At 44.7% G+C, this 19,462-nt stretch overlaps 1 protein-coding gene and 1 long non-coding RNA gene across 2 annotated transcripts in view; one reads left to right on the forward strand and one right to left on the reverse strand.

Annotated features, from left to right (window-relative positions):
• The window catches only part of LOC112552066 (ninjurin-1-like), a 411,278-nt gene that overhangs the window by 224,767 nt on the left and 167,049 nt on the right, over positions 1–19,462 (forward strand). The window lies entirely within an intron of this gene.
• Positions 18,795–19,462, reverse strand: part of LOC112552069 — a 53,929-nt gene continuing 53,261 nt past the window's right edge. Inside the window, exon 3 of the long non-coding RNA XR_003096407.1 lies at positions 18,795–18,857. This is a non-coding gene — a long non-coding RNA (uncharacterized LOC112552069). The remainder of the gene's footprint in view (positions 18,858–19,462) is intronic.

Raw genomic sequence — 19,462 nt, forward strand, 5'->3', positions numbered from 1 at the left:
ACACACACACACACACACACACACACACATATATATATATATATATATATAAAAATATCATCATGTGCATGATATACGAATTAGTGATCCGTGTATGTGTACGAGTGTGTGGGTATTGACAACTGATTGTTGTCTAATTGTTGGTGTGTAGTGTGTATGTGCTTGAATTGGTGATAGGTATGAATGGGCCTAGGCTGGTTTGGATGTGTATGTGCCTGAGTTGGTTGTGTGTGTGTGTGTGTATATGCACCTAATTGATTTGTGTGTTTGTATATGTGCAATTGTGTCACACCCTCCTGTCTAACACTGCAATATTGAGATCCTGAGAGTTGGCCTGACCCCACAGGGCAACAGTGGGGGAGATGAAGGGAACAGAAAGAAGACAATCCACCTAACTGAATCAGCCTGTGGAAGAGGCAAAAGCTGAGTGTAGGGAGATACTGGGACTAATTGGGAAAGGAGTCTAGAAGCTGAAGGGAAGCAGAGCTTGTAGAGGTATGCAAGGGCTAAGAGTGAGTCATTGAGGGCATAATAAGATCAAATGAGCTAGGTAAGGAGTGGGGGGGGATGAAGGCATTGGGAGAAGAGACTGGGAGTAGTGTAGACTGAGATCAGGCAAAGGGCCCTGTGGAACAGGCAGATACTGGGATTGTTTGTCTAAGTATACAGGGCTGGAAACAAGAAGCCAGGGAAATTTATTGAACAGAAAATAATGAATGGGATCACAGCCTGTAGAATAAAAATAAAACAAGAAACCGAGAACTACAGGTTCTGTAAGCATCACCCGTCCACAGTTCCTTGGAAGGAAAAAGGTACGCGTTCTTGTAATTAGACCGTGTCATAATGCACCCCTGCAAGTGACCTTACTTCTGGCATTTCTTAACTTCTGAGTGCTTTACTTTTGCAACCTGAGCATGCTTCTAATGCAGCTATTTACGTTAGAGAGGTGTGAGCCAAGTTTCACTGGAAGAATGAGATTTTGGTTTGTTCAGTGCTTAAGAGCTAAACATTTGTCTCCCTTTACATGCCTTTCACTCCACTGTTCCTACAGTACTTCCAGTGAGTTACCAGCCATGAGTTAGCAGCCAATCCAGTCTTTCCACAACCTCACATGTTACCAGTAGTAAATCTGTCCTAGGCCAGGTGCATATTTCATAGCACAGTTTTATATGTAAGGTTCTTAGATAAATGCCCACTCCTGAATCTCTTGCTGTGATTGTGGCATAGAGCCTGTCTGGATCATACCATTCTTGGGTGGGCAGCTGCTATATACACCAATATCCTCGACATATGTTGCTAACAGCTTAAAAACAGACATAACCCAAAGGTAATTAAATATTGAATCTGGTATTTGCTCTGGAATCTTAACACTAATTGAATCGTCATAATATATTTATTTGTGCTTAATGCTATGGGGTTTACCAGCTGCATTTCATCATTTTGGATGCCTTGAACTCAGCTTTTTCCTCATAACTTCCCGATATGCATGAAGTAGCATTCAGTAACAGTGCACAGTGCTGCATACTTTTCATTGGTCTTTGCCATAAACTTCTTTTACTGGGATAAAAGCCACAGAAGTAAGCTATGCACTCTCTATAAATGTAGTCTTTTTTTTTTTTTTTTTTAAATAAAGCAGTTCCACCAACCATCTTGTCATAAAATATTAGAAAAGACATATACAGGATATTTTTCACAATACCTGTAACTTTTTTCTCACTAGTCATAACCTCATGGAAGTTTATGCTGCAAAATATACTTTCTCTCCATATCCTATTTATTCTATCCTGTAAATTGTTTTGTTGTTTTTAGATTGTTTTAAGCCTGCTGGGTTTCTTGGCACTGATATACATAAACCTTGCTGGGACATTAGTTTTGCCATGACAAAATTACATAGGCTTTGCAAATAGATCAACATTAAGGGCTCAGTTAAGCCTCTCCTGAGGTAGAAGTACAGCTGGAAAGGGAAGGAAGAGCAGGGTGAGAATGCTGGTGCCATAGAGATGTTGGGCATCCGCCTCTCCCCTGAGATTGGCATGAAGTGCTATCTATTAGACAATCTGATAAAGCACCTTTTAGGAGCTGGTCACTTTAAGGGCTGGGGGCAGGCAGCCAGCAGGTGTTTGATTAGGGTAGCCATTTTAGAGCCCAGCTCTCTGGGCTGGGGGATGCAGTGTGCTGACAGCCAGCAAGAGAGTAACATCACCCAGCCGAGCTACTGCTCTTGAAACATCTTGGAGGTAAGGGTGGGGCTATGGGGAAGGAGGAGGCCCCATGGTCTTAGGCATGACTTGAAACTGCACCCTGCTGGGGAAGGGTGGCCTGGTGGGACTCCTTGTTGCGAGGGAGTCCCCAAGAAATGCCAGGCCAGTTACCTCCCTGGTGAAAGGTGGGTAGGGGGTGCCTTAACCCCAGCCCCCACCATCTGGTGGGTTATCGGTGGGAGTAGTGGGGCCAGGTACACCCATAGGAAGCACCTGAGCCCATAGGATGTAAGACCCTGATCCCCAGTAGAGGGAGGCGAGCATGGTGAGGCCCCAGCTGAGAGGTGTGAAGTGAGGCCCTGGAAGAAAGGGGCAATGAGGTCCAGGTAAGTCTTCAGGCACCTGAGGCCACAAGTAGGCCTGAGGCCACAAAAGGCGGCATAGACGTAGAGCCGCAAGTGAAAGGGGAGAGTCATCAGCCCCAAAATTATGAACTTGTGAAGGGTGTTAATCAGTGAAAGGCCAGGGTCGGAGTCAACTCAATGTTCTGCTAATTGCCCAGCCACCGTTCAGATGAGGGTTGCAGGAAAGGCCCAAAAGGCTGCACCAGGGCAGGCCAAGGAATGCAGAGTCAAGCCTGATCTGGGGTCACTCAAGGGAGCAGGGCAGGGTGAATATGGCCCAGTAAGGGGCATAAGTGAAAGAGGCCCAGTGAGAGGGGGACAGTATGAGGGAGGCCCTTGAACAGGGCAGTATGAGACAGGCTTAACACTGCTGAGTTGGGCCCGGCCTCAAGCTGGAGCATAGCACAACTCACGGGAACATCTGTGAAGCATGATAAGAGAAGGTAGGAGTCATGTACAAACTGCCCTTTGTCATCAGGGCGCTCAAAGTGCAGCCTCCTGCTTAATACCATCAAATATGTTAACAGCAAGATGTGGCAGGGGGGGGGGGTCGAATGAAGTGGGAGGTTTTCCCATATCGAAGGATGTGGGCCAGTACCAAAACCAGGCCTGGGAGTTAGCCTCCTTCGTAATAAACAACTGTCAGGTGTAACCCTGGTGGCAGTGCTACCTGCAGTCACGTCCAAATTTTTGGGATCCTAGGGTGCCAATAGGTCTTGGTCTACTCCCACTCCATCTACAGGCTGGGAGCCACCACTTATTGGAGTGCTCTCCCATGGTCCTCCCTGTACCAGACCAAATTATTGTAAATAGTTATTTATTTACAATAATAACTGAGAGATTGACACATTCAACATCCCATAAATAACAAAATATTTTCAATGAGCTCAATAATAATCTATACAAGCAGATAAAGCAAATACTTATCATATAGCAAAAGCAATTATGTTATCAACTTTAACACTCAGGCAACTTATAACAGGTATATGCACTAAATCAACTAGGTCTCCACAAAATCACTCTGCCCACAACAAAGTAGCCCACTGTGGAGTGGCTGCAGCAGAGCCCCGGGAAGTGGTGCTCGCTCTGCGTCAGAAGAGATGTGGCAATGTCATCATCTGGACAGAAGATGGGGGTGCCTATCAGGACCTCAGGTGTGGCTGCTCTGGAGACCAAGGTTTCTTCCCTTGTCCAGTCTTTCCTGGATGCCTGCAAGCAATTGCACCATTCCTCAGATACTTTCCCAAGGCAGTTCCTCTGTTTTTGGTACCTGGAATGCCCGTTCTCAACTGTACTTTATTGAGGTCTCTGCTGGAGCTCCCACAAAGCCACAATTCCCTGCTACTTTCTTTAGCTCTCCCAGAGAACCGCCTCCAGCAACCCCTGTCCATGATTCCTTCCCAATGACTCCTTGCACCCAGGGATCTTAAGACTGGGGAGGAGAACCCATATACACAACCCCTGCTCCTTTGGTAAAGGGTACCAGGCAATCCTGGATACTCATGAGCTGGTGGCACCTCTTCCCTCAGTAGCAGCTCACTCGGCAACAATTCTTCTGTCAGTCATCCTCTCAGAAGCAATTTTCCTGGTAGCAGCCCCTCAGAAGCAGCCCTTCTCAGCACAGCTTCAGCTACCCTCTCCCCAGCTAGTCTCCCCCTGTTGGTTTTTTTCTCTGGGCTTCCTGCCCTGGAGTTACAGCTGTCTAATCATGTGCATGCATTCTGTGTGCACAGCCTGCTGTGGATCCTTGTCCCAAGAGTGCAAACACTCTGAGCTTGCAAGCTCTGAGGAAACCCTTCAGCACCTTTACACAGGTGGCAGTATGCATTATATTCGGTGGGCGTGTCTACATGTGCAAATGCTGCAGGGTGGGTTTACTCTACATTCAATTACATCTACATGTGTGGGGATTATGTCTGCATGTGCGGGGCAGACATTTACACATGCAGGGATGAAGAAGCAGATTTGCTGCTCCTGGCAGCAGTCTTTTTCTGTTCCCTCCAGCCCTGCACCAGCCCCCTACACCAGCCAAGGGGAGCTCTAGGCTATCCCTGCATGCTAGCTCAGAGGCTGGCAGGGAGCATGGGGCCAGGAGATAGCTGTCTTCTGCAAGGGCTGGGAGATTGCTCCCTGCCCCTAGGAGCTGCCTGCTGCCAGGGTGGGCTCCACAACTGGAGCCTAAGCAGAGACAATATCCCCCTGCTCTGGCACCAGGGAACTCCTGGCCCCAGCTCCCTAATTGGGGGGCAGGGGGCTTGGAAAGAGCTGCAGGAGAGGGGCAGCCCCCTGCCCTGATCCTCCAGTGGGCCAGCTAGCAGTGATCTCCCAGCTGATAAGATTCCCTGCCCAGCCAGGGGCTCACTGCTACCTGCTCCACTGGTGGAATGGGGCAGGGGGCTGGAATCTGCCACTTCCCTGCAGCTCTTTCCAACCACCCAATCAGGGCACGGGGCTGGGGCCTGTCTCTGACCAGGATAGTTCCTGGCCAGCCCCAGGCTGTGCAGAGAAGTCTGCACTTGCAGCCCAGAGTGGGTTGGGGACTGCCTGAAATGGAACAGCCCCCAGACACCTCCAGGCTGCACATGCAGACTTCCCCGCACAGCCCAGGGCTGGCTGAGAACTGTCTAGATCAGGGGCAGGTCCCTGCCAACTCCAGGCTGGGCAGGGGACTCTCTCTTTGCAGGGAGCTTCCAGCCCCAGCTTTGTGATCACAATCGTGGACAGGGCTAGGAACAGGTTAGGAGCTTGTTCCCAGTCCCAGCTTTGCAATGGCAGAGTGGGAGATTGAGAGATTTGTCATCCCCCAGCCCCAGCTCCGTGATCACAGTGTGGGAGCTGAAAAATGATTGTCCCAAGCCCCTGCTCCATGATTATGGAGTGGGTGCTGGGAATAATCGTATCCCAACCCCCGTTCTGTGATCATGAAGCTGGGGCTGGGAACAGTCATCTCCCAATCTCCTGGTCCACAGTCACGATCATGGAGCCAGGGCTGGCAGCTCCCTGCTGCTAGGGAAGGGGGACATTGTCCCCACCTGGGCTACAATGGTGGAGCCTGCCCTGGCAGCAGACAGCTCCTGGGGGCAGGGAGCAATCTCCTGCTCCCTGCTGCCCAGCTGACCAGTTAGCTGTCTTCATGTGCTATACTGCTCGGTAATTACTTGTGAGTAAATTAAGATTAGTGCAAATTACTGTGCAGTAAGCATCTGCACACATAGACGGTGATACTTATTGCACAGTGATTTGCTTTAATCTTGACTAAAGCGTCTTGTGTAGATGCACCCGGTATCTCTTACTGCTTCCCCAGCTCCCTGTAAACTAATGATAGCAACATTTTAGGGGAGAGAAGGGGTTACAAGTATCCATGTTTTCTAGAGTTTACTATCATGGCAGATTGAGTGATGGTGAGACACAAGATGCTAAGTGTCATGTTTCAGTTCACATAGCACAGCAGTAGCAGTTATTTATTGTACACAAGTAGCAAGCAGCCCTCATTAAAATTGTGGACTCGTTGTTCAGAGGCACCATGCAAACAAATAGTAAAGAGTTCTTAACGTGAAGAGCTTATAGTCTAATTCAAGGTATGATAACATAATGTGTGTGTGTGTGTGTGACCCACTGGCTATGTGAGGTAGTGCAAAGGGAAGCTAAAAAAACAAAAAACATTGCTAAAGAGAGAGAGATGTGCATAATTTACAGGTCTCAAATCTTTTTTAAAGAGATATAAACAAACAGAATATTTAACGGTTAATGGTTCTTTTGGAAAGCAAAACATAGATTACCTGGTTCCCTGCCAGAGCCCCAGTTAGAAAGGAATTTTGCTTTCACTATTCACTCTAAATTGAAACGATATTCTAATTAGACAGCATTGTAATCTCCACTGCTTTGCAGCACATAGCTCCTAATGTAAACAAAACCAAATCAGACTTGGAGAATTGGGTCAGATCAGGAGAATTTTGTACCGCGTGTGACCATTTAATCCAATGTAATTTGCTCTAAACTGATGTATGGGGATGAGCTGTAGGATGTGGTTTCGATGCCCCTTTACTAGAAGACCAGAAAAAATTAGTGTGTGTGTCAGAAAACTGTTTCTGTTCTGGGGTCATCTGGAGACTGAGTCCCAGACACTACACTTGGCAGAAAACCCACACGGCTCATCTCTAATACGTACTGCCAGTTGATTTTGTGCATTGGCTTTCTTGAATGATATGTCTGTTGGGTAGACTGCAATGAAATAAGACAGTTTCAATCCAGTGTTTGTGTATATGGTAAATATGCCAATGCAGTATGCATATATATTGTGAAAGTTAGACTTGACATGCGATTAATGAGATATACAGATGCATTTGAGCTCTATCAGAACACTATTCCCAGTCAAACTGATGAAGGGATATTCCTTCCACAGGCAGGGGAGTACTCTCCCATCACTGAAAGCAATACTAATTTTTGTGCACTTCAAAGAAGTGTGACCATGCCAGACCTCCCATGGTCTGACTTTAACCATTTCTTCCAAATCCAAACAGCAGTATCTTTTCCAAGTAATATTTTTATAGGATTTATCTGTTTTACTTCTGAAACTTGCCTTTCCTTCACTTTTAAAATAAAGTAACTTCCTAGCTGTTGTAGTTGTGAAGAAAACCTTCAAAATATGCCATGAATCAACTGATGGCAAATTTCTGCCTGGGTCCATCTCCAAGAGGCATAAACCAACTCATGCCTTGTTCATCCTAATTGGATAATTGACTTGGTGGTGATTTAATATATGCCTGTATGTAACTATATCAAAAGACAGGCAGTGTTTTCTGAGCATTGTTTACTTTTAAGATGTATTGTGCCTTCAGTGTTGTGAGGAGGACTTGAAAGGGAAGGAGTTTTCTTCTCTTCAAGAAAGCATGTGTGAGAGCGGAGAGATCTTTATAGAGCCTCTAGTGTTACTTGTTTATACAGTTGCACAGTGTCTAGTGAAGGAAATGGTGAATCAGCCGGTCCATACCACATGGGAACTGTGGGAGCCTGTAATGAGTCCTAGGGAAGCTTGCTAGAGCTGTTTTCCATTTCACTCAAAATGAGCCACATAGATCCCACCTGCCAACAGGGTGTCAGACATGAGGGTATGCACATAGAGGCCTAGACCCAGAGAGGCATTACGTCGACTCTGGCAGCCCCAGCACATGGGTTCACTATGGCAGCCTCTGCATGGGTCTGGTACTGCAGCCCAGTAAGTGACTAGCAAAGTGAGAGTTCCTGCAAGAAAGAAAAGACAAAGGGGGTCAATGGAAAAGACTTACAAAAATAAGGGAGGAATGAGAAAGAAACAGATAAGGGAAGCTAGGAAAGAAAAAGTAATGGCAGCCTGAACGGTATCAACATGTCTCATGTGAGCAGTAAGGGTTGGAGACATTTGAATTCAATTTCTCTTTGAGTACTGTGTTCTCCACTGGGCCTCAGTGCCACTTGCTGGTGACATTAGTGAGTCCACAAATGATTATCAAATGTGACACCCTTGATTTGGGTGGCTGGTTATTTGTGTGCCTGATAAGGAAGGATAATGAAAATCTTCTTTACAAGCCAAGTGCTGAGGGTCTGTGTGACATCTGTAGGTATTATAGGGCTTGCTAGTACTGCCCTGTGCTCGTCTGCCTACAGGTGGTGACAGGGTAGACCTTGGCTCTGGATCACCAGGTCTGCCAGGAAGTGGATCTTATGTTTTTCCTCTCCTGCCACAACTTTGATGACCTTTATATTCCTGGGAGGCAATGCCCACAGTGATCCTGCTTGGTTTTGATCCCTGTGTCTTCTGTGGGGCTCCAGACCTCCCCTTTACCCCAGCCTAGCCTCTCCAGATGGTGTTTTATGATGTTCTTCCGCAGCCGGGTTGCAGTGCTGCCTGTTGTAACCTTCTCTGCACCCCAGGGTGTCCTAGTGCCTCTTTTGAGTACACCCTTCCAGGGGCCAGTCTTGGCCCGTGCTCAAACAAAATAAAAAAAATAGACAGCAAAAGACATCACAGAAAAAAAAAAACACACCTGTTTCTCAGTCTTCTTGTTGGACTCTGGCAGTGTCCCCAAAACAAATCCCTTAGTCCAATCTCTGCTGTGCGAGCCTGCCCTGCACCCCTATGAACATTCACAGTCTTTCGGGGTCTCCCCCGCCATGCAAGAAGGCTTTACCTCTGACTGTAGATTTTTTTCCCCTCGAACCCTCCTCTGGATCCTCTGCTGGAAAAACGCCAGTCCAGAGATTCACTCTGGCCTTGTGAACTCCCTTGCTCCAGATCCTCAGCTGCGGCTCCGCTCCGGAGATTCCCGCGAGCCGCTTGTTCGCAGGCCTCCGCCTGCCTCAGGGTCACACCCACAGCATTCTTCAGGCACTTCTGCCCCCGGAGATGCTCAGCCACTCCTCTCTCCCTGTGGCCTGCAGGGAACTGACCCCACTCTGCCCCTCTTCAGGGTCGGAAATAACTTTGAGCGGCCTCCCTCCAGCAATCCTGAGCAAGATGCTGCTCCGGAAATTGGGTGGGTATTTTCCTTCCTTTCCGGGCTGCAGCCCTGCCGGCCCTCCATGCTGTACGTTCTGTCTCAGTCCTTCACAGTCTGGAACAGAGTCCTCCCAGAAGTGGTACAGTCAGCTACCCTGGCAATCTTCAAAACACATCTTGATGCCCATCTTGCTGGGATCATTTCATCCCAACAGTCTTTCCTGCCCAGATGCAGTGGGGCTGGACCCGATGATCTGTAAGGTCCCTTCCAGCCCCTAACAACTAAGAAACCATTCCCGATCAAGTCTGCAGGTCCACAGACATTTGCACACTAAAAATATTGAAAATCAAGCCCCAAATCCCATTTAATTGTACAAAGTCACTTGTACCAGTTCTAAGTGCCATCCTTTTGAGCAATTATTTTCACCTCCATAAAAATCTTTCTTCAAAACAATGTGTCAGGAATATGAATATCCATTCCTTTTTCAGATGTGATTATGGTGTGCAGGGATCAAGTCTTTCTATGATACTACTTAGAGCTTTCAAAGTGTATTTGCTAGAGAAGACTGCCAAAAATCTGAAACAAAAGAAAATTTAACTGCAAGTACAAGACCAATTATGCTACTCAGACTGTAGTGAAAACTGAAAATCAAGTTAGTGTGAATGTGTTTATTTTTTATGTTTATAAGAGGACTCAGTCTTATTCTAAGGAAACACACAGCAACAAACATCTAATTTCTCATACAACTATTAAACTGAAAGGTGGATGGAACATGATAAGCTTGCATTTAGGATTTGAGCTTGTAATCCAGCAAAGCTTTTTAAAATCCTCTCTTGTTCCCAAACAGAGGGCAGGGAAGAATCGGAATGATATGGGGCAACTCTGTAGCTAAAATCCTCTGACCTTTTTGCTACAACCACCTGCCTCACTTTCTAACTCCAATTCATTTACTAAATCTAAAAATAAGTGGCATCAAAGATTAAATGCTTTAGAACTTGCATTTCCTAACACACTGCAGGTGCCAACAGACATTTAGGCAGCCCACTGGGAAGGTATTCTAACTCATGGCATTTTACACAAAGTGCCACAAGTATAGAGGACCACTGAACTCAACAAGTGTTTGCCTTTTGGGTGGGGGGTCTTGAGCCTGCCTGCACTAGCCCTGGCCAGCAGGCAGGGGCACTTCAGCAGCCTCCCCAGCCCTGCCCTCCCCCACAGAATGCCCCCACTCCCCAACTACCCCTGCTGGGATCTGAAGGGGAGCTGGGGGTGGGGTGGGTGGGGGCTCTGTTCCACCCCGCCTCCGCTCTAACCTTGGCAAAGCCGAACTATGCACTGCCCCCATCAAGAGGCTTGGGTGAGAGGTAGGAGAAGGGAGCCCACCCACCTCATGGGTATTTCAGCTGGGGTATTGGGGGAGCCAATCCAGGCCCTCAAGGCAGGGGGGCTCCCTTCCCCCACACCCACCCAAGCCTCTTGACAGCAGGGCACATAGCTGCCAGCTCACAGCTCACAGTTTGGCTTTCCTGCAGCCAGAACTGGAGCAAGGGGGCAGGGGAGGGAGGAACAGAGCACCCTTGCCTTGTGGGCCTGGCCCAGTTCCCCGCAGGACCTCAGCCAAGGTACCTGGGAGGGGAGCTCATGGTGGGGGGGGGGAAGCTCTGTGCTGCTCCAGCCACAGCTGGCAGCTGTGTGCTGCCCCTGTCAAGGGCTCTGGCAGGGGGTGGGGAAAAGGAGACCCCACCACCTGGTGAGCCCCCCTGCCCCAGCTAAGATATTGGGAGGAGTGGGACAGGCGTGCAAGATGGAGGGGCTCCCTTCCTCTACCCCCCCCCCACACCCACCCAAGCCTCTTGGAGTGGGGAAAGGAGGAAGAAGGGAATGGATCCCCCTTACCTTGAGGGCCTGGGCCAGCTCCTCGCAAGCCCCAAGCAGGGGAACCTTCCCCCACCCCCTCTCCCTCCCTCCCCTGCTACACAGGGAAGAGACGCTCCTTTCTGTGACAGCCCTGCAAGGGCATATGGAATGTGGGTGAAATCGCCTTAAATGAACCCTCACAGGGAACCTGTACACAGGTTCTCTAAAGCGCTTTGCCTTACAATGTCTTCAGCTAATAGCAGATTTATTGCGGGTTGATTTTTTGCACAGTCAGCCATTTTAAAAGTGCTCTGCAGCCATGAACATTGTTATGTTATGACTGTCACGTGCTTTCAGGGGCCTCATCACATGAAAAATGTAACTTCTGTAAGCGCCCTACATCAGTATGTTCCACTCTAACAGAGATCACAAATGGCAGAGATGGGGAAAAGACCTGTCAAGTCATCTAGTCCATCCCCCAAAAGTCAAGCTATTCCCTGCAGTCCCCTAACTTGTACTTTTTTATATGTTTTCAATGTGTTTCCCCTTGTGGAAGCTAGCAATATCTAAAAGTTGGGAAGCAAGAATGACATGTAATGTAAGGCTGGGTTCAGCATAGCAGCAGGTAGAAAGAAGGAAAAAAACAACACCACATTTAATTTAAAACTTATGCAGTTTCTCCCCTGAGCAACCTTATATAGATGTCTATTTACAAGAAGATGGCAACCATAGCAATCCAAGAAAAACAACTTACATATCTGATCTTTTCCCCCTTGAAGTAATTGACAGTTTTGCTATTGACTTCAATGGTAGTAGGATGTGGCACCAATTACTGGAAGATCTTAATACTCCTCCATTACAGGCCATGTATCATACTTACCAGTTTTGAAAATCACTTCATGTATCACTGGTGCTAAAGCAGTCTGGCTAAAGAAGAGACAGAGAAAGATTACCAGCCCCCTGAAGGGCTGCTGGATATATGGATATATGATCAAAGTACTGAAACCTGGATAATCATTTTTATTTTAATACAAATTATGGAATATATTCCTTGTTCTTGGTTTACCTAAACAGAATGGACTATCTTTCTGAAACTTATTGGTATTTCATTATTTTGTCTATGTCAGCATGAAGTATTTAATATGAGCTTTCTTTCTTCTTTTGAATTCTGGTACCATATTAAAGAGAGATCTATTAATTAGAGCTTTGAATGAGAAAAGGGATTTTTTTGTTGTTGTTTGGAAGATGAAACAGGCCCTTAACAAAATAACTGAACAAGGCTTTATATAACTGCAATAGGGTTGGATATACAGACACATAATGCAAAATTATGTCCCCTTTTGGAGAAGCATTTTGAGAAAAAGTATCTCTCTTTCCTAATAATCACAAAGGGAAATATGAACCACAGTTGCGTATGAACCATATCTGTAGGCTGTGTGTCTACAGCGGGTTCATGAAGATGTTTGGCACAAGTAACCACATACCAAAAGAATACTTAGCACGAGGGGTAATGGATTTAAACCTGGCCCTAGAAGTTCCACCTAAATAAGATGGAGGGGAGTGACTACCATAAAATAAATAAAAGAAAGTATTCAAAATATACAAATGTTGGCACTTTGGTATCGTTGCAGTGTAACATTACATTATTATTTTAAGTACCAGCAATGTGCTATAGATTGTCCTTAAAGGACATGACAGGTGCCATACATCCAACATGCTCTGTGCATAAGTTTTGTCTTCACATTCTTACCGCATGCTAAGAAGCTGCTAGCAGAGCTTCACATGGACCCAGGCTACAGCTAGGAAGCTTATCTGTTTATGAACATAGGCTGAATAGGGGTCATTAAGAACACTGTATAGTCCACGAAAGACAAATTCAGCCTTTGACCCTGCAAAGCTTACTATCCACCTTGGAGAGCAACGGTTTATGGTAGTGAATCCCAGTGTAGGAGCAGTACCTAAAGTCTAAGAATACTGACTTATTAATACCCTGGCCAAATTCCAGCCTGGATAATTACATTCCATTCATTTCTTCCCATCTTGTGTTCTCACACATAGTTGAAAGTGTTTATTTACTGTCCTAGCATGCCGTGGAGAATTGCTGCAATGTGGTAAATGGCTGGCTGCATTTGGTGGTGAGTGCTATGATCCTGGCATCTCCCACAGTCTGGGTTTCAGGTTAAGATGCCAGTTCTGCAGTTGTCACTTAGGGTAACATCAGACCTCAGATTTCTCTCTCAACAGTCTTTTATCCTGGGACCCTACAGACACACAAGCCCATTGTCCCACTCCGAAGGACCTAAGATAACACTTTTTGCCAAACCAATTGTGTATGGTTTCAGTTAATTGCTATCCATTCCAGGGCACGTTGTGTGTAAAGGCTATGTTGCTCCTAGGTTCTGACTTGGGTCAGTCAAAACCAACTCAAATACAATGTCTGTTTTGACCCTTACAGGTCCCTTTGTGAGCCAAGTGGCAGGACGGAGTCTAAGGTACAACAAGAGTCTAAGGAGAATAATGGTTCTGTAAATGCAATTCATTCTTATTATTTCTTGCATTTTCAGACTCTCTTTAGAATTTTGACATTTTACAGACATGTATTAAAATTCATACTCTTTAAATGAAAATGCCACTATGGTATTGTGTAAGTGTACATGTAGATATCCATGTATTTTAGGTAGCCCTTGCAGCAATACCCATATTAAGACCTTCCTGTCTTTCAGGTGACTTCAGCTTTGCCTTTAAGCATTCAGGTTGAAACACCACGATAGGAGTCTGCCTTGGTATTATTTTTAATACAGTTAAAATGGGTCACCTGCTTCTGAGAAGAGGTAAAAGGAAAACATCTTGTTTTGTCCATGTTCACTCTTGAGCTGCTTCATTGAAAAAAATGTATCACCTCCAAACTTTGAATCTGGGAACTGAAATGTTGCATGGGTCTCAGCTGAGTGTTAGGAGTGTGCTTTTTCCAGCTGTGAAAATCTGCCCAGATATAACCAAGTTACAAATCTCTGGAAAAATCAGAATATAGATACTCTGCAGACATTTGGTTTGACAAAGGGAATGGACCTATGGAAAAAAATCAGTTTGATATAATGTAAAACTGAAGATTGTATCACACTGGACAGGTACATCAGGGCCAAATTAAGGTTGAATTATTGTTTTTGTTGTTGATGGTGAGGTGTTTTGAGCATGTTAACCCAATAAGGATTTCTGTTGTTGCAGTTTACCACTTAAAACTTATTTTCTTTAAATCTGAAAAATAAAGCAAAATATTATTTTTATGGAGGTTTTTGCCCAGGCCAAGTTTCAGTGTGGAGCAACTTTAAACCCCTGATAAGAGATTTATAATATCATATAGTTATTTAGAATCGGTTTTTAGTGTTCTCTTAAATTAATGGAATATTTATTCCATAAAGTATTTCAACTTATTTTCCTGTTGTACTTTCAATAATCATTATCAAAACACCAAGCTCAGCCTATGCCATTTCATTCAGTTGCTATGGATCTTTTTTCTTCTTCCTGTTACTTTGGGGCTTCTAGAATTGTATTTGTTGTATTACACACAATATCTGTTGTTTCAAGCTATAGGGAAACTTTAAATATTGAAGCTCAGTGCTTGGAAGTTTTTCTAGTTACCTGGGATGGTGACAGCAGAAATTGAGAGCAGACATATATTAATAATTTTAAAACATTTTTCCCCTCAGGGTCTGTTACTCCATTTGAGGTTGAAAGAATAAAAAGGGAAATCAGATGTTTTGTTTTCATGTTCTACCCTTCATTTCAGTGCTGAATATAGTGATTCAGTGAACAACAGAATCTGAATCCTAGTGTCAAATCTGATTCTGCCGTGGTTTAACGTGCTTTCAACTCCCGCTGGCAGATGAGGTTATTTGGGGAAATGTGATATTTTTTATTATACCAAGTGAGTAGTTGAAAAAAAAATGTTCTTTGCAAGCTTTTGCACAGAGGTGCCTTTCTTCAGGCTTACGGAGAGTCTGCTGGTGTTTGTCTTCTCTCTAGGGTCAAATAGAAACTTAAGCCAATACACAAAATGTAGGTCTGGAAAATGCAAATGCATGGCAGGGAAAATCAGAGGGGATAGGAGTTAATGGATTATGAGAGAAGTAGATGGGGGAGGACAAAAGGGGGAAATGTCAAACAGAAGTAACAATTTTTGCCCAATCCGGCCACAGAAAAGAGTCTACAGTCATGACCAAACACAAGTGCACAGCTGCAGACCACTTCAAAAATGGCTGATCATATGAACCCTCACTGCATGGGGAAAGGAGCAGAAGGACTTCAGTCTGGGGGTTTTTCAGCCCCCACTGGATGGTGGTGTTGCAGCTCACCCCACCACCACCACCCTCCAGCACTGGCTGGGAACCCCTAGAATGAGCCCCCTCCACTCCCTTTCCCCCCTCCCATTCTGAAAACAGTGCAGGCTGGCAGGGAGATGGCAGGAAGGAGGGGCTGTTGCTAGGAGAAGCCAGCTGCAGTCTTGCAGCCAGCAGCTAGCTTCCCCTCCCCCCAGGGAACCAACAGTGAACTTCTGTTTGGTCCAGGGGATCATTGTAATTCAGAACACTTCCTGCAAAGCATTCTGAATTACAGCTGGGAGCTGCACTTCTGTCTGCACCCCACATGTAGCTGGTAAAATGTAGAGCGGTTACCCGGGGTTACCAGATAGCAGACAGGTTATAATGTGCCATCATTCCAATGTCTGTATGTAGTTCATGATTTTTTGTATCCAGTGGATTTATGAAGTAAAGCTTGTAGGCTTGTCTACAAAAGGTGTTTTGTAAATTCCCTTTGAGAATTAAAACTGAGAGATTGGAGAGAGAGTTGCTGTCTTGTGAGAAATGTGCACCCACAGGTCATTGGGCATTTTTGGCTTTGATAGATTTTTGGTGTGTGTTCATTCTGGTATGCAGTTGTTGTTTGGTTTCTTCTACGTATTTCCATCAGGGCATTTAGTGCTCTGGATGAGAGCTTACATTTCTGGCGGTGCAGGCGTAAGATCCAGGAATAGTGATGGTTCTGTTGTGGAACATATTTATTGAGGGAGTGGTGGAGATGTGTTGGCAGGTTTTACATTTTTGTCCCAATGTTCTGGATCCATTTGATGTGCTTTGGGCCACAGGAGGCTTCTTCTGGTGATGAGGTTGGCAAGGTTCAGTGCCTGTTTAAAAGCTAGGATGAGTGGTTCTGGAAAGATCACTTTAAGAATTGAGTCTTCTAGTATGGGTTGCAATTCTTTGAGGATTTCCATATAGTTTCCAGGGAAGAATCGTATGTCAACTAATAGTGTGTGGTTTGTGGGGATTTTATTTTTGTACTATAGCAGTTCACCCCCTCAGCTCCCAATAACTTTCATTACTTGGGGGTGCTCAGTGCCATAAAGCACAATGCCACAGGATGCAGTGACTGTTGTGAACCTTTTGGGATAAATGATCAGTAAACAGCTAACACTTAAAGTACCATTTCCCAGCTCAGTGTGAGGGAAGGCCCACTGTGGAAAGGAGCCTGATAATTTAAGTCAGGAATGACCAAGTGATGTCGGTTTGTAGATGGGTCCTTGCCATCACTGTGGTGTCTGAGAAACACTTGAAAGAAGTACCACTCCAAGATCAGTCTCTACCAAACATGTCAGAGGAAACAAGCTTAAAGTGATTGGCTTAGTTTTCCTACAGTAATTCATGCAAAGAGGAAGATCTTGAGGAAGTTGATTGAGCAGGGAGAGAGGAATCTCTTTTCTCTCTGGGACTTAACTGAAGTCCCAGAAAACATTATACCTTCTGCTTAAGATGATACTTGAGAGAAGTCCTTCTGCAGTTGTGTTCAGGGAATTCTTTACATGTGCCATCCAGCACATCACGTGCAGATGCTCAGATGTAAAATACCCTTTGCTGGTCTGTCAGTCTCTGAAAATCCTCTTAAAATAGTATCTGTAAATTCAAACCTGGAAACAGTTTCTGTTTCATAGCTATTATGTCATTACAAACTAACATTTTGGAAAACCTCTTAAAATTCAAGTCTTTTACTCTGCACTGAGTTTAGAGATTCCCTTGCCAGTTTTCATACAAATTAGACTGCACACCACTTTCCTATGACTAATGCTGTATTCTAGTTGTTCATTTGTCTGCTGCCCTGCAACCCAGAGGTGGCTGCATTTCACTGATGATGTATAGGTTAGCTTATGAAGCACGCCAGCAAGAAAGACATTAATTCACATGAAAACCATGATATATTTGGTGACTGCAGTGTACTCAACATGAAATATAACATTCTGAAACTGAGAGGAAAACAGCTTTTTTTTTTGATGTTCCATTTTAATTAAACAAACTGTGAACTAACAAACTCAATCTGTATCCCCACTAGATTGGTACTCCCATACCATCATCATCTAGCAGCTACCAATAAGTTGTTCTGTAACAGTCATTAAATCAAACTATATATGATGATTACAAAAAATGGTTTTTGTCTTCCTCTTGAAAAAACAACAAATTTCTAGCCAGTAAGCTTCTAAAAGACAGAAAGAAGGGCAGCGGCACATGTTGTGTTTTGTTCTAATAAGAAAGGTGGTTTGGATGGGTTTGTTTTGTGTGAATTCAGTGTGAGCTATCAAATTCTCCAGTAAACAAAATAGTTTAAGGGCTAGGGACAGAAGTTACACACAAACCAGTTTAAGTGATTCAAGACTGGTTTAAACCCGTAACAGAACAGAAGTTCAGTGCACATAAACCACTTTCAAAATGGCCGAAACCACTTTAAAATAAACCTGGTTGGATGTAGTATGAGATTTAACTAATTTAGGTCAAGCCAGTTTATTGAACTTCTGTCCCAGACCCCTTCTTGATTGAAGTTAACTCACAGCCCCCCTTCCCAGAATGCTTTGCAGCCCTGGGCTGTGCTGTCTGTTCCAGTGAAGTAGGGCTGGCCCCTCCCCAGCTAGCACAGAGTAAGGCCTCTGCTCCCTGTCAGCACATGGCAGCCTGGAGAGGTTGGGGGTGGGCTAGGTTTGGCAGCTTTAGGCAACTGGCTAGGAAAGGTGGCGTATATGAGTGCCCAAGGCTTCTGGCCTGGGCCAGGTGCAGGCTTCTGCCTATCTTGGCCACCCAAACATTGAACATCAGTTCAGTTTAAGCTATACAGCTTAGAAAAACCTGCAAAGCTTCAACCAATTCCACCTTGGGCTTTTTGAACCTCTGTACTTAGCCAGGAGACAATGTGTGAATGAAGTTCTGATAGTAAAAGCCAAGACAAACCCCAGAAACAAGTGTCATATGGGCTGGGACAGTAAGGCTCAGTGGGTAACCCTGCTGAAAGTTTCTCTCCCCTGAACTCACAGAGTTCCTGTGCAGAACTTTAGTTTTATTTTACTTGCCCAACTGTTAAACTTTAACACCAGAGATCATTTTAAGACACAAGGAGGGTCATTCTGAAATATTTATTACCTTATTAAACTGAATTGCACCTGCTAGCCTCGGTTTTATAGAAAAACCTATAAAAACCCACATGCAAGTACAGTACAATGAAGCAGCCATCACTGTGGCTATGGTATTTTGACATTATCCTATTTTTTCCTATCTTAGTTTTCTATAGTGATTATGCTCATGATGGAGCATCTATTATAGGATAGATGATCTGAATGCTTATAAGTATATCTGATGGATTTTTGGCTATAAAAATACATGAATACTTTCAGTCTGGCTTGTTTGCAGTGTCCTTTTAAATGAACAGAACATCATAATCTGACAGATAAGCTGCAGTAAATAAACATATTAACCAGACATGAGAGCAACATGTTCCATTGAATATAGCACTGTAGTAGCAAATCAGGTGTACTTACTGCTCTTCTTGACTCTGGCACTTATGACCTTAGGCAAGTCACTTAATCTCTCCGTGGGTTTCCTCCTCTGTAAAGCAGGGAGATAAGGCAGTGATAGGTTTCTACAGCATTTGTAAAATATATTTAGATTAATGAACAAAGCATATATTACAAGTATTGTTACCAAACATCTCTAGAACCACAAAGAGCAGTACTGGTCAATGTTAACTACTGTAATGATTGCTATGTTCCCTCTGAATTATGGGGTGCTGCACGGGTGACCAGAAAAAATGTTATAGTGAAATCCATAGAGGTGGGATTATTCACATACATAGGTTTTACACGCTTGTAAAGATTCACAGGAATGGGCACTTTGATCACTTTGGAGGCAGCAGTAAGATGACCTGCGTGATGGTAACTGCTCAGAATTTTCCCTCTCCAGGTTTCTATTCTCCCAGGGATGGCTCAGTTATTGTTTTTGTTCTCATTGTGTGTGCGAGTGTGTGCGCTAAATGGGAGTTTTTGTGCATGCTGAATGGGAGAGCTTTCTTTTTTATGAAAAGGAGCTTTTTATTCCCCTTCAGTGCTATAAAATTCCTGCTCTGCCTAGGCAAGTAGAGTGCTTGTCTCAAGCTTTCTTCAGTTCTGTGTATTGTTTATTGGAGTTTTAATCTGCTTCCTACAGTGAAAGAG

The sequence above is a fragment of the Alligator sinensis genome, unplaced genomic scaffold, assembly GCF_000455745.1.
Source record: "Alligator sinensis unplaced genomic scaffold, ASM45574v1 scaffold170_1, whole genome shotgun sequence".
NCBI classification, from domain to species: Eukaryota; Metazoa; Chordata; order Crocodylia; family Alligatoridae; genus Alligator; species Alligator sinensis.